Below are 14,952 nucleotides of genomic sequence, written 5' to 3' on the forward strand. Positions count from 1 at the left end.
GTCCCCGCAGCTGGCCCCAGGCGGGTGGGAGCCAGCGGCCGTGTTGCACAGCTTTGCAGCTGCCCGGAAAGACAGCTTTCTGAGGAGCCCGTGCCTTTGCAGGCAGGTCCCAGAACTCTCCTGGTCCCTGCTCACCAGGCAGGCTGCTGCCCACACTTACGCTTTCAGCTCCTCCACCTTGGTCTGCTTGCTGGCCCTCTCCATGGCTGCCATCCAGTCCTCGTAGAGGTCGATGATGAGGAGCTTGGTGGGGATGCTTCGCAGGAAGTCCTGCAATGCCAAGGGCTGCAGGTCAGCCTTTGAACGCTGCAGGCCAGCCAGGAGCTCCTCCAGCTGCAGGTCTGAAGCGCTCACCTTCAAGATGACGGCCAGCAGCAGCGCAGGCTGACTTCCCATGTCAATGTCCTTGCCGCGGTCCAGGGCCTCGCGTAGCTGCCGAAGTTCTGTGCCGCCGGCAGCTCTGCGGAATACCCCTCCATCGTCGGTCCTCGCTGGCGCAGGACAGCCAGCAGCTCCTGCAGGAGAGGCAGGAGGCCACTTGCTTGGCTGAAGAACCAAGCGGTGGCAAGGACCAGAGCTCTGCCCCAGACGTGGTTGCCTAAGCGCCACAAAGGGTCTGGGACCAGAAGCAGGTTCTGGGGGGGCAGAGTCCAGTGCCCTGTCCCCGCAGCTGCTGGGGACACGCAGGCCCTCTCCAGAGCAGCCGGAGGGAGTCCAGGCTGGCTTACCTGGATGGGCCGGGGCAGCGTGTTGTCCTCCCCACAGAGGGCTGCCAGGGGCTGCCCAAAGAGCGCCCTGCTGCAGCTGGCGCCTGCCTGCCCTGGCGCCTGGGCAGCGGCCGGGGTGCGCCACAGGGCGAAGGGCCAGGGCAGCCCCATCCTCCTCCTGCTGGTGCTGCTCCCGCTGCTGCTCCCTCCTGCTGCAAAGGAAAACAGAGTAAGACACCACCAATGGAGACCCCAGGCCAGCGGTCCCAGCGCCTGCCCTGCCCTGCGCTGCCCCGCCTGTAGCACGGTGCTGTGTGGTGCGGCAGGATGGGCAGGGAGGCAGCAGCTGGAACCGCGGCTGTGGCTCGGAGGTGTTGACTTAGAGGCTCTTGAGAGCCATCGTGCCACGGGGTCAGCCTGTGCCAGCCTTCGCCCTGCCCTCCTGCAAGCTGCAGGCTGCAGCAGAGTCTCCGTGTCCCTGCAGAAGCATATCCAGCAGCCGCGGCCCAGCAATTGTCCTTGTCCGTCCAGGTGACATCCTTCTGTGGGCTGCCCAACCTGCATGGTGACACTCGGGACAAGTGAGCACAGCATTGCAGGAGGTTGCCTTGCTTTCCCAAACTCACCTGGTGCGGGGCAAAATCCCCCTGCGTTTGCAGATGGGGCCGTCGCAGGCCCTTGCTTGGGATGAGCCTGCAAGAACCAAGAATCAGGCTGTGCTTGCAGAGCAGCCCCGCAGCAGAAAGGGCCACCAGCAGCCTGAGCGCGGCAGAGCTGGGACCCTCTGCCCTCCTGGGCTTTCTTCCCCATGTGGCAGGGTTCCTCCCAGTGTCACCAGTCAGAACGTGCTGGCCTGCTGCTGGCTTCCCAAAACTCTCTGCTCCCTGAGTGGCACCATCAGACCCTCTGTCCCTCCCGCACAAGGTCACCCCAGTCCCTGCGCATCCCGGCGCAGCCAGAGGCAGGTGCAAGGCAGCCATTCTCACCTCTGCCTATGCCTCCATCAGCGTCTCCAGGCTCCTGGCGCGCAGTGTCCTCCACTGGGCAGGAGAGAAGGAGGGGAAGAAGGTGAGCAGCCATGGCTCTGCTGCTCGGCTGCAGGAGCAGTGCTCGGGGACAGGGCCCAGAGCAGAGAGACACTCACGGCGTGGCGGCGGCTCAGCTCCTTCTCCAGGAGCTTGATGGATGTCAGGTGGGTGACGCGGGCTCCCTTGCATCCTTCTGGTGTCCTGTGCACCGGGAAGGGAGAGGGAGAGAGCTGGGTGAGCCCCAAGCCATCTCTTGTCTCTTGTCAGGCAGCTGTGCCCAAGAGCTGCTCGCAGCCATGGGGGCACCTTCCCCAGCTGGGGGCTGTGTTCCCCCGTCCGTCCAGCTTCTCCTGGAGCATCCCCCCGTCTTACCCCAGCAGTGTGGCCACCCACAGCTCCTTCAGTGCCTGGGAGCTGCAGAAAGAGAGGAGAGAGAGCGTCAGGCCCTGCTGCCCCCAGCCCTGGGCAAAGGTGGGGGCCTGCACAGCCCTGTCCTGTGGGGCAGGATAGAGGCGCTGTCCAAGCCCTGGGTCGCTCTGTCCTGCCTGAGCGGCTGCATTTGCCCTTCCCTTCTGGGGACCAAAAGGTGGCCAGGGGATGCAGGATGAGGAAACATCCCCCGTCCCTCCCTCCCTGCCACCGAGCTGCCTGCTCCCTGCCCAGCTCTGCACGCAAGGCAGAGGCCTGTGTTCATGGGATGGCATGGGCACGGCTGGGAACCTCTGCTGCCCGAGCACGACTCACCCAAAAGTGGCGATGCAGGAGCCGGTGGGCCAGGCGAGGATGACAGAGGTGCTGTCCTCATTGGTGCTTTCCTCCTCCTCCTCCTCCTGTCCATCCTGCCCCGCAGCCTCCTTCCCACTGCTGAGCACTCACAGCTGGTCCAGCGCCAGGCGGAGCTGTGGGTGCAGGCTGGTGCCATGTCTGCAGAGAGCAGAGGCGGGAACTGAGCTGGAGGGGGGCTCCTTGGGCTGGGTCCCCACGCGCAGATCCCTGTCCCCCACCTGCCCTTGGGACGGACATGGTGCCTCCAGCACCGAGGGGCCGGGGCCTGGGGCTGGTGCCAGGGTGCCCCTGGGCCGGGGCTGGGGGCAAGGATCTGGGCTCTGAGGGTCTTACTGCAACTTGGCGACCACCAGTTCCTCGTGGAGGAGCAGAAGGCGCCTCTCGCTCCTCTTGCGGCCCCGGGTCAGCCACACATCCGTGCTCAGCACCGGCTCGGCGTCGCTGAGAGCCTCCCTGCAGAGCAGAGAGCGGCGGGCATGAGCAATGCCAGTGCTGCGTGGCCCAGCTGTGCCCGCGTGTCCCCAAGCCCGGGGGGAGCCCACCTGGAGCCGCAGCAGCAGCCGGCCTGGCCCATCCTGCCCGGGAGAGGAGGGCCCTGGCCATGCACCGGGAGGGGGCCCAGCCGGTGACGGTGAGGCTGGGAAGCGGGGTGCTGATGCTGTGGCAGCGCTGCTGGGCCAGAGGCTGCCTCCTGCCAGCGCCGCTGCGTGCCAGCACGGCTCTGCCCTGCTGCCTGTGGTGGCCGTGGGCTCCCCGTGACCAATGGAAAGTGGGCGGGGCCTGCGGGGCGGGGCTGGGGCCCTCTCCAGTATGGCCGGGCCTGCCTTGCCAGGGGGAGCCCCGCGCAGGACAGGGCAGGGGGCAAGGGCCACCTCCCTGCACCTGCGGCCAGCGCTTTCACCTGGGGTTTTGACAGGGTCCTGGTCAATAAAAGAAGCTGTTTTTCCTAGAGATGACCATTGTGGCCTGAGGCAGACTCCTATTGGTGGAGGCCAGCCTAGCGGTCGGAAGGCCTCTGGCACACAGGCCGTGCCAGGCCTCAGGCCCCAAGGCGCTGGAACTGGAGCAGGCCCAGCAGGAGGAAAAACTTCCATTTTTACCAAAAGACGGGGGGACTAGCAGCAGTCAAGAGCCGCTCATGTCCTGCCAGGCGCCACAGGTAAATGAAATGTGTGGTGAACTTCGGCAGGAATTGTGGTGCCCCTGGAGCACCACCCTTGCTTGTGAAGGCTTTATTCCACCTGGGTGCTAAGGCTTCACCCTTGGCAATCAGGGCTGGATGAGCGCCACAGGAGCCCCTGCCCTGTTAGCCATGACCTTCACCCAGCTGGTGGCCGACACGGCCGGGGCGAGTTTGTGGGGTAGGCCATGACCATGGCAAAGAAGGGGAAAAGTAGTCAGCTTTTGATGGCCCGTGTCTCGTTTCACTGTTGACCCTAAGCAATGCCTTGCTTCAAATAGAAGCGATTCAGAGAGTTACACACCCGCCCTTTCAGGAAAAATGCAGGAAATCAGAGGCATCTAGCGAATTCTCTTGTGGCTGTTGTACACTGCAGCAAGAAGCAGCGTGGGTCCAGTGGCTAATGCTGGAAGGGGAATTAGGACTTCTGGGAAAGGGATATAAAGGCACTCTTGTGGGCCAGGCTGGGATTGGAGAGCCTGGGTGGGTGTCTGGGGTCCCAGCTTTCCCGCAGTGCTGACTGTGGTGCCTGCTGCTTGTTCTTCCCTGCAACGCCGGTTGCATCCACCTGCTGGGGCTGTGCTTGGGAAGGGCACCGGGGGTGGGCAAGCCCATGGGAGCAGGCTGGGGGGAAGCTCTTCTCCAGAGATCTACCAGAAACTGTGCAGAGCATCCGAGAGGATGCACTGTGTGACAAGGGAAGGTGCCCGTTGGTCCAATGTATGGAGCCTGCAGGGCTCCCATCAGGGTCCTTTGACCTACCCATCCTCCAGCCAGCAATCCAGGTGCTGGGGGGTCCCATGTAGGTCTCCTGAGGTACCCTTTAGCCCCAGGCAAGGTGTCGTGGCTCAGTGTGTGCTTGCAGGGCATGTTTCCTTCCCGCTGACAAGGGTGGGATTGCAGTTAAATACCCCTGGGCGATCCCGAGCTAAGCAAAGTTTTTTTCTATGGGTCACACTGCTTTGCAGTCCATGTGTGTGGTTCAGCTCCTGTATAGGAGCTGAGGACACGAGGTGACCTAGCTTAGAAGCTGGCCACTCGTGCTCCAGGCAACTCCAGTTGCTTGCGTTTTCCTTCAGCTTCCCCAGCCTGATCATCTCCACTGTCACCTCCTCCCTGTCCTACAAGAAGTATCCCTATCCCAGCCATTAGGACAGTGGCACAGCACTCAGAATCCAGATCACTGGTAGAGAAGAAGGACAGAGGAAAAGAGAAGTTCTCCTTTGAAAGAAATCCTTCTTTGTCCTCCTTTAGCTACTAGTGGATGAAAAAAAGGGGGACAGAATTTCAGGCCAACCACAGCACTGGCTTTCAAGCCTGAGCTTGTCATGTCATGGCTGTTCTGGAATGTGGTACAGTGAAAGGAGAGATAGAAATGGCAAATTTTCCCCCTCGGGGCGGTCAAATGCTGGCAGAGGTTGCCCAAGGAGGTTGTGGAGTCTCTGTCCTTGGAGATCTTCAAAGGCCAAGGGCACACAGTTCTCTGCGACCTGCTCGAGGTGAGCGTGCTGGAGCAGAGGGCTGGGCCCAGAGGACCTCCACGGGTCCCTTCCAACCCCACCCTCCTGTGTGGCTCTGTGCTTTGCTTTTGCCCTGGCAGAGATCTCCAGGGACTTTGTGCTCCATTTTGTGTTGCCTTAGGGCTACAATGTGCTGTGGTTTGGGGGCAACAAGGTCAAGTATGCCAGAGGTCAAGCGAGTTAGTGTCAAAGTGTGTTACTGTTATGGTCAGAATCTGTGTTTGTTGGCCCTGCGTTCCTGGGGTTATGGAACCAGGGGTATTTTTATCTTATCTTGTGATCTGTGTGGTGGGTTTTTTGTGGAGAGTGCCTTTTTGAGCTTTTTTTTCCTTTATACAGTATGGATGGGTGCCTTTGGTTTGTGTACGAAGTTTCTTCTGGTTGTTTTTCTGCTGTGCTGGTGGATGGTGGTGTTTTTTCTGTCTTGAAACCATTGTTACTGGTCTAATATATCTCCTGCAGGTCAGGCAGTGTCACTTCTGGCGTGGTCTGACTCATTTCTGATGAGCTGGTGGTTAGGTATGGAGGACTTGTGGTCCCTCCATGGAGAATGACTGCTAGAGGACTAAGAGGCAGTTCTGTGGAGGGGTGAAAGCACCGCTGGCCCATAAGTAGTGACTGTCAGAGGACTAAGTGTACTTGAATTTACGTGGGCTTCCAAATACATGGTTCTTTCTCCTGCCTTGTGGAAGAGCTATGGGAAGTCACCAGCCACACGGGAGGACAAAGGGGTTCCCAAGGCTACGTGGCTTCTTGGGGTTTGCTTTTGAGTAAGAAAGTCTTATCTCTACATGAGTGCAACTGTGGACAGTCAGTTTTGCTAACTTTAGAAAGCAGGGAGTAGCACTTTTGTGCTGTGCCTCACATGGCTGCCAGGGCAGGGTGAGAAACAGCAAGAGAATTCCTTCCTGTCACCTTCCCCAGGGGAGCAGTGCTGCACTTTCACAAGGTGAGGGGTTTTTTGGCTCTATACGATTGAAAATGTGAGGGGTTAATTTTCAGATCAGAGAAATTAGGGAGCAGAACATTTGTGCTGTGCCTCACATGGCTGCCAGGGCAGGGTGAGAAGCAGCAAGAGAATTCCTTCCTGTCACCTTCTCCAGGGAAGCCGTGCTGCACTTTCCCCAAGACTTTCTTTTTTCTTTTAGCTCTGCATGAGTGCAAAAGGTTTGGATCAATGTTCTCAGCACAGAAAGCAGGGAGCAGCACTTTTGTGCTGTTCCTCACATGGCTGCCAGTGCAGGGTGAGAACAGCCAGAGAAATTTTTCTTGGTACCTTCTTTATGGGAGGAGTGTTGTACTTTCCCAAGGTGACTTTTTTGGGCTCTTAACGACTGCAACTCTGAAGGGTTAATTTTGCTCACCACAGGAAGCAGGGAGCAGCACTTTTCTGCTGTGCCTCACATGGCTGCCAGGGCAGGGATAGAAAGAGCAAGAGAATTCCTTCCTGGAACCTTCTCCAGGAGAGCAGTGCTGCACTTGTCAAGGTGAGGGGTTTTTTGGCTCTATAAGATTGCAAATGTGAGGGGTTAATTTTCAGATCACAGAAATTAGGGAGCAGAACATTTGTGCTGTGCCTCACGTGCCTGCAAGGACAGAGCGAGAAACAGCAAGAGAATTCCTTCCCGTCACCTTCTCCAGGGAGCAGTGCTGCACTTTCACAAGGTGAGCTCTGGTTCTGCATGAGTGCAGAAGGTTTTGGTCAACGTTCTCACCACAGAAAGCAGGGAGCAGAACTTTTCTGCTGTGCCTCACATGGCTGCCAGGGCAGGGTGAGAAGCAGCAAGAGAATTCCTGCCTGGAACTCTCTCCAGGGGAGCAGCACTACACTTTCCTAAGCCATGTTTTTTGCTTCTGTATGAGTTCAAAAGTGCTGTGTCAATATTCTCAACCCCGGAAGGCAGGGAGCAGAACTCTTGCGCTGTGCCTCACATGGCTACCATGCATAGTGGGAAGCAGCAAGAGAATTCCTTCCTGGTACCTTCTCCAGGGGAATTTCCCAGTTCCCGAGAGACTCCTGGCACCAGCTGCAAGGGGGCTCCCAGCTGAAGGGTGGGCCTGGGTGTTGTTGGGGTGGGAATTGGCGATGTCTCCTTTCCTTAGTCACGTTGTTAACACTTTGGAATAACAATTGGATGCTTCGCTCCTATTGCTCTTTTATCATATTGCTCACAGTAACTGCTACTGGTTCCTTTTATCATATTGCATGCTATTTTCTTTTATTGTAATATAAGAAACTGCATGTGATATATTCCATTATTTGATATATTTGATAGATTTGACTATATTTGATCTGGAGTTCAGCTTTGCTGTGAATCCAGTCAGTCAGCAAAACATAATTCGGCGTAGTCGGCATTGTACGAAGTAAAACTCTCTCTATTTAGGAAAACAAAAAAGTTCCTCGACTTGCTATTGGCAGGTGGGAACCATTGCCTTACGGTGTTTGGGCCAGAGTGGTCTGGTGGTGCTGGGCAGTTGGGCCATGCCAGGGACAGAGGGACGGGGGCAGAGGAGGGGGCGGGGGGAAGGGGTTTAGGGACGGACGGGTGGGAATGGATGAAGGTGTTTAGGGATGGAGCGGGGTGTGTGGGGGTGGGGCAAGGATGTGTGTTTGTGGGAGTGGGGTGTGGGAGGTGGGGGGTGGGGGGAGGTGGGGGTGTGTGTATTGATAAACCGGTGGGGGGGGGTGGGCGGGTGGGGGGGGTTGAGGGTGTGTGTGTTATTTAGAGAACAGATTGAGGAGCCTGGGGGAAGGGTTTTAGGGACGGACGGGGGGTTGATGGAGGCCTTTAGGGAAGGACCGGGTAGTTGGGGGAAGGCCTTTAGGGATGGACCAAGGGTGGGGGAGGGACTTGAGGGCTGGACCAAGGTCTGGGGGAAAGGTTTTAGGGACAGGGCGGGGAGGTGGAGGTGGGGGACGATTTCAGGAACAGCCAGAGTGGAGGAGGGGGTCAAGGGAAGTCCTTCAGGGTTGTTTGGGGGGAAGGATTTTAGGGACGGATGTGGTGTCTGGGGGGACCTTTGATGCCACCGTATAGATTCCACTGTATATACGTTTGTGTCCAGGGATTCTGTTAAGGGAAGGCTGCTGGCTCGGCAAAGGGACATGATGTCTGAGTTCCCCAGTTACCACGCTCTGATTTGGTGTTTAGCTCTACGGTAAACACACCTGTGCACAAAGGTTAGGCCAAGCTGACTCTCTAAAGCTGTTAGAAGTGACAAATCAAGGGACCTCTCATCCAGGGAGTCAGCCTCGGGAAGGATGGGGAATAAAGAATGGATGGGGAAAAGATCTTCGTTCTCTTCAGTGATGCAGAAAGCGCCTCCGGGTGAGGACGTTGTGGCCGCAGGAGGAGACAAGCCGATAGAGTGCTGCGATCGGCAGAATGTTGGTTGGAAGTCGGACAAAGGTAATTGTTGTGGGGGGAGATCGTGACCTCTGACTCAGATAGCCCCCCGAGAGAGGGCAAAGCCCCGCTTGGGGAGCTAGTAAAAAACCTCAGCAGTGCTGTCTGAGGGTGTGTGCTTGTTTACATTACAGCAAGAAACTTGTAACCCATCCTGTGCCTGACTGAAAATGCATGTGTAATGCGCTATGAGTGTGCAAGTGCTCTGCTGTCCATAGTGCGTGCCCTCGAGTAACTGGGTGAGCACGCTCAGAGGAAACATTCCCCCGTGCTCCCAGCACTGCCATAAAGAATGCCTGCCTTCTGAAACTTGCAAGCAAGGCTTAGAGGGGTTTTCTCCATGACCGACTTTATGGCATCATTCCCACCATACTGGAGAAAGCAAATCTTTTTCTGTTTGGTGGTGAAAGCAGCTTGGGAAGTGTCACTGATGTGCAGCACTTTTTTAACCTCAGGTCTAAAGTGCCACCGGTCCTACCGTGGGGTACATCCTTCCTCAGGCTTTCACCAAACGGAAAGGATGCATCAAACCCACCCCACAAAGACGTCCTGTGCTTTTTTTTTATCTTTCCTGGAACGTGGGGACATGACCCTGCTGGGCCATCTGTGCCACCTGCCTGCGAGCCAAGATGGGGCCTTTGCATTCCAGGCTAAGAACTTACCTTCTTTTTTTCCTTTTCAGCGACTTTAGAGCCATCCTTAGGGAGGCTGGTTAAGCTGGTTTACTGCACAGCTGGTCGCCAGTGGAGGGAAATGGTAAGCTCCGCTATTGCCTCTGGTGTTTACTTGTTACTGTGTGGCTCATTAGAGTGATCTTCTCATGCCCTGGCAAGCAGAAGCTATCACGCCACTTTAGGCCTTGGTCTAATAGTCATGCAAAGCAACATTGAAAGTCATTCTGAGATCTGGAACAGGCCCCAATATGCCTTTTATAAAAGTGCTTCTTGGCTGCTGTTTATCTTTGTATGGTTTTTTTTCCCGTTTCTGCAGACTGTAGAAGCTCTGAAAGGCGCCGTTGAGCTGCTCTCCCTCAGTTTGCTCCTTTGCCTTTGGGGACTGCGGTTCATGTTTTCTTCATGGCTCTGCAGAGGAGAAAATCCATGAGTACACCACCTTGATTTTTTCACCTAAGCTAATTTCAGAATCTGCCTCCTTTAACTTAAATGTGAAACTCTTCTTAACCTCTTTGTGCACTTGTAGAAAAGCAGGGTGGGGTGGGGGGTGGGGGTGTCTTCAGGAAGTGCCTGCAAAAGAGCCTTTAGGAGATCCTGTCCCTTGACTCACATGTGGGGTAGTGAAGACTCTGAGAAAGTCATGGGTGTTTTGGTGTTCACCAAAGCAGGTTTTCATTTTGGTTTTTTTCTTTTTTCTTTTTTATCTTATGTAGCTTATGTCACCATGTAGTGACAGCCTGGGGGGTGACAGGAGGGGACAGCAGGCAGTGGCAGCGTGGAGGGTGACAGGAGGGGACAGCAGGCAGTGACAGCCTGGAAGGTGACAGGAGGGGACAGCAGGCCGTGACAGCCTGGGGGGTGACAGGAGGGGACAGCAGGCCGTGACAGCCTGGGGGGTGACAGGGCACGGGGCGGTGATGTGCCCAGGGCTGTTGGGAGAGCCACCAGAGGCACAGGGGCTGACAGGTGACGCTGGGTGGTGAAGGCCCCAGGGGGTGACAGGAGGGACACCGCAGCCCTGGAGTGTGACAGGGCACGGGGCGGTGACAGGCTGGGGGACAGCAGGGACACCGGCGGCCCAGGCGGGGCTGATGAAGGCCCCTCCCCCAGGGGTGCTGAGTGGCCCCCTGAGCCCCTCTGTCACAATGCGGAGCCGCCTGGGTTGCCATAGCGAGCAGCTTGGCCTGGCATGTAGCGTGTTCAAGATGATCTTAAAGCAAGTTCTGGTAATCAAGACTTTTTTTCTTATTTTTTTAACACAGGCCTCCTCGATCACAGAAAATCCTAGGAACTGCTTTCAGGTGATGTTTCTTCTGCTATTTGTAGTCACTTTAGGCTAAGTATGGTATGTACCTGAACACAGTGCTTGGGCTTCCACAAAGAAACACTTTTCTACAGACAACTGTTGTTCTTGTTTTGTCAGAGGAGTGTAGAAACCAACGTGCTCTATCTGGTACCTATTTGTGATAGTGGGGCTCTACAGATTGCCTGAAGGTGCCTTCGTATTTGGATGGCTGACTGTTTAAGAACAGAAAAATGTAGCACAGTCTTCACAGTTTTGGTACTTAGAGAGCAGAAAGAAAATATCTGAGGACTTCTTCTTGCACTGCTGTATTCTGTATCTTAGAGTAATCGGGGACAAAGGAGGAATGGGATTTGGGGTTTTATTTCAGTTGCACTGAATGTACCAGGAGAGCACACTTTATGTATAGAAATAAATTTCCGTATTCATAAGACTACCAGAACACAATGTTTTGATGTTCAGGTTTTATAAACTGTTTTCACTGCTTTATGTTGGTTACAAGTGCTTTATTTTAAGTTCTGATCATCCTTCTTTCTTCTTCTAGAAGTCGAACTGAGCCAGCGAGTAGAACATCAAAAGAGGTATGTAAAAACACAAGCTGAAACTTTTTTCTACATGCTGCACCTAAGTCTAAGAAATGTAGCCTTGTACTAATTTTTGAATATATATAAAAATATATATAAAATATATATGTTTTATCTATGATATTTATAATATATATATAAAACATATTTTCCAGTGAAACATAGTGTATGCTGTAAATCCGGTGTATTTGATTCAGCATAGTGAAAACTGAGCAATGCCAACATTTGCGCGGTTCTAATGTGAATAATGGTATTTGTGCCTAGTAACGCATTGCATTTCGTACTGAATAGGCTAGACTATTTCTTGTTTGACTGTGTGTTGTACCGATAATGTATGCTCATTTGTAGGGCTTGTAGGTTCAAGGTTTGCACCACTGAACTTGGTGCCACTCTTCAGTACACCACCACTTTGAATTTACATTTGGAAAAGGGGCAGCATTTTTCTTCCGGTCAGAAAACACTGTTGTTCTGCTGCTAAAACATGAATAAGTAACTCGAGGAGATACTTGACTCGTAATGGCCTAGATCTCCATTTGGCCCTTGGGGGGAATGCTACGTGCAACGATGCATTTCAAAATAGCCCTCATAGTACAAACATTACTTTGTGGTGGTGTTTGGTTTTCATCTGTAAGTATAACTGCTTGTTCTTCACTAGAATGGAGTGAGGCATTACACGAGCTCTAGGTCACTGGATCTGATCACTTTGTAAGCTCTTAGGATAACTTAATCTAGAAATTCGTGAACTTGGGGTCTAATTAATGTAAATGAAAGACAGCGCAAAAACTATACTGCGTTCATGAATCACACCTGTGTGCATTTAGTAAATGATGAGCTATTAACTGATTGATTTATAAACTGTGCTGACAATGTTTCCTGTAGTGACACTTCCTTCTCAAATGCACGGAAATAATTTTTTTAGATCCTTTCGAGCTGCAAATGGACAGCTTCCTTAACCCTCCGTCTTTTAAGCAGTTGTGAGCATTTGACAAGCGTCCCCCTCTGAGGTATTCTGAGCAACAGTTTGATCTCAAGAGGGGTTGGTTACTTTAGTTTCTTCTCATTAACAACGTAGGCATACTTAAGCTGTTTAAGGTTTGGACTTTGTTTTGAACAAATACAAATTCCACTGGCTTGGAGATGGCTCTTCCAGTGACACTCAGAGGATATAGCGCAGGCTTTCATACAGCAGCAGGGGTGAACTATTGCTATGTTTTGATTGTAGAACTTGAATATGTGTTTAATTTTTCTGAATAGGTTAGCGACTCTTCCGCACCTCTTTCTCTGGCCCAGCTTATTAAGGTATGCTTAGATGTACTTTCTTGTGAGATAGTGTTTTTAAACCTTACACTGTGCTCTCTAGCTGGATAACTGCTGTAATATGAGCAAAACATTAATTGTAAATAATTCAGAGTGTTTCTCCTAACTTTAAAATGTGCGTATACTTTGATACTCTCCTGTAGAGAGTAGTTCCCAGCTTGGGAAGATGGAAGGGGAGCACCTTATTGGCCTCAGCGTAATGCTGCAGTGTTACTCATCTGCAAGACACAAAGAAACAGCACTTCAGAAGCTGTTTACCATTTTTCATATGTCCCGTTAATTCTTCATTGGAAACTAACACAATTTTTACAGCAGGATTTAATTGGCTGTAAGTTATGGACATTTCTGGGGCCTTTGCAACAGCCGGAAGAGACGTGTTTCTGGAACACGGACAATTGCATGGCTGTTTTTGAATTTCTAGTCATTACAGTTACAGATCCACTCTTTGAATGGTGCGGGACTGCTTGAAATGTGGCATAAGACAGAGGACAACGCAACCTAATTTGTTTACATGCAGACTGTGAAAACTGTGCAAGTGCACCTAATTGTTGATAGGACTGTGCCAGTGTTTATGCGAGGCACATCAGCAGATGTGACCGCCTGAAAGCATGTTTTGTAATGGAACTCCTTGTATTTTGTGCTCAGCAACGTGTAACGTTGTCTGGGGAAACACTAGTGATTGCACTTGGTGAAGAGGCGTAGTGCTAGCCACAGAAGTGATTAAAAACACAGTCTTTAAAGTTACAAAGACTAGAGAAGGCAGGGCCTAACGCAGAGGAGCTAGTTCTTTCCTCTGAAAATGAAGGCCAGAGCTCATTTCCAAGAGAAAGAAATCCTTCCCACTGGGAACGTCTTCCCTCGCTCACTGCATTTATTTAATTTATTTTTTTAATAAATTTAATTGTGTTAATTAACATTTTGCGGCAGGGTGGTGGTGGTGGTGGTGGCGGCGTGTGCAGAATTAGTTTGGGAAGCAGCCACCAAAAGACATTGGTCTCCCTCAGGGCTGTCCCTTGGTTCTCTAAAGTCATGTGAAATTTACTCTAAAATGTGGAAAACTGTCCAAGCTTTTGAGAAATTCAAATATTTCAGAAATACGGAGATAGGTAACAAAGCAGCTCCGAACTGTTACCCTAACCTCTTTAGTGCAGGCTGGCACTGGAGGCAATGTGTAGTAAGAACTTTTCTGCTTTGTTATGACTATGTATTGAATGCCATACTTGAATGTTGGTCTGTTCCTAGGAATGTGTTGTGGGTTTTGGATGTGTTTTGTAAACCATTTGGGTTCAAACAAATCAGTCAAGTGTCTATAAAAGTTCTCTGCAAATGTTACTGGAAATGATTTCATAGATGGCGATCTGGATTATGTTCCTGCGTATATGGAACAGCTAGATGAAATAACATGTGGAAACTAGTTGGTTGCTTTTGTGAGTGAATGCATGCGAAAAGAAAAACATGAGCAGTTGGTCTGTAGGATAGGTGCTTGAAGTTCCAAATAATTCACAGTCACCCCCTTCGACCCTGCTTGTATCTGGACTAGTGTGTAATAGAAACATTTGAAGAAGTACTGTGTAAAAAAAAACCATCTGGCTTCCATAGTTCGAAGATCTAGTTCTGCATAAGGTTTATATTACAATTTGCGTGTTAAAAGGACAGTGCCAACTGGAAAAAAATTGTAGTTCAGTCACTTCCTATGAAGAAGCGAGCGGCGGCGGGGGAGGGGGCGGAACCGTGCGGTTTGGACTGCCTACAGCACATGCTGGTCAGATGTCTGCTGAAAAGAATCTTTTCTCTTGCTGAGGGATTACAGAAAGCTTGATTCCTTTTAATGCTTCTGGGTCTGAAGCTGAATTTCAGCAAGCAAAACCAACTGCCACGACTCTGAGGTTGTGTGTCCTTTTGATGCTGCAGAATGTAAATAATGCTACTTGCACACATCTTTCTCAGTTAAATGTACTGTGGCTAGCTTCTTCAACTAGTCTGGAGCTTAAAGACCAGCTTCAAAATGCTGGCTGGTGGGCTTTTTTCTACACATAGCTTCAGTCCGCTTGGACAAAACTTGGATTGGCTTCACAAGTCTTTATGTAAGGTACAAAGAGAGCCTATTTGTAGCCTAATGTGTGTGTCAAATAACCATTACCTGTTAAACAGACTGCCAACCTGGCTGAAGCCAATGCTTCCGAAGAGGATAAGATAAAGGCGATGATGATACAGTCCTGCCATGAATACGATCCATCCAAGTAAGTATCAAATGTGGTCTTCAAAGGTTATGGAAAAAGTATGGAGATGTTTCTTTTAAGAAGACAGACACATGCATACCTTTTCCTTTTTTTCCCCAAACCTTCTAGTTACTTGAGGGAACCCTTGGATCTGCCTCCACCATCATCCAGTTGCTTTTGTTGTGGAAAACCTGGCCACTATGCCAAGAACTGCCCGGTAAATAGGG

General features: G+C 52.0%; 1 long non-coding RNA gene across 1 annotated transcript; it reads left to right on the forward strand.

Annotated features, from left to right (window-relative positions):
- The first annotated feature begins 11,054 nt into the window (after positions 1-11,054).
- LOC129736582 (uncharacterized) lies at positions 11,055-14,952 on the forward strand. The gene is made up of 4 exons (XR_008733381.1): positions 11,055-11,186; positions 12,444-12,488; positions 14,658-14,746; positions 14,855-14,952. It is a non-coding gene; the product is annotated as an uncharacterized LOC129736582 (long non-coding RNA).

The sequence above is a fragment of the Falco cherrug genome, chromosome 7 (genome assembly GCF_023634085.1).
Source record: "Falco cherrug isolate bFalChe1 chromosome 7, bFalChe1.pri, whole genome shotgun sequence".
Taxonomy (NCBI): domain Eukaryota; kingdom Metazoa; phylum Chordata; class Aves; order Falconiformes; family Falconidae; genus Falco; species Falco cherrug.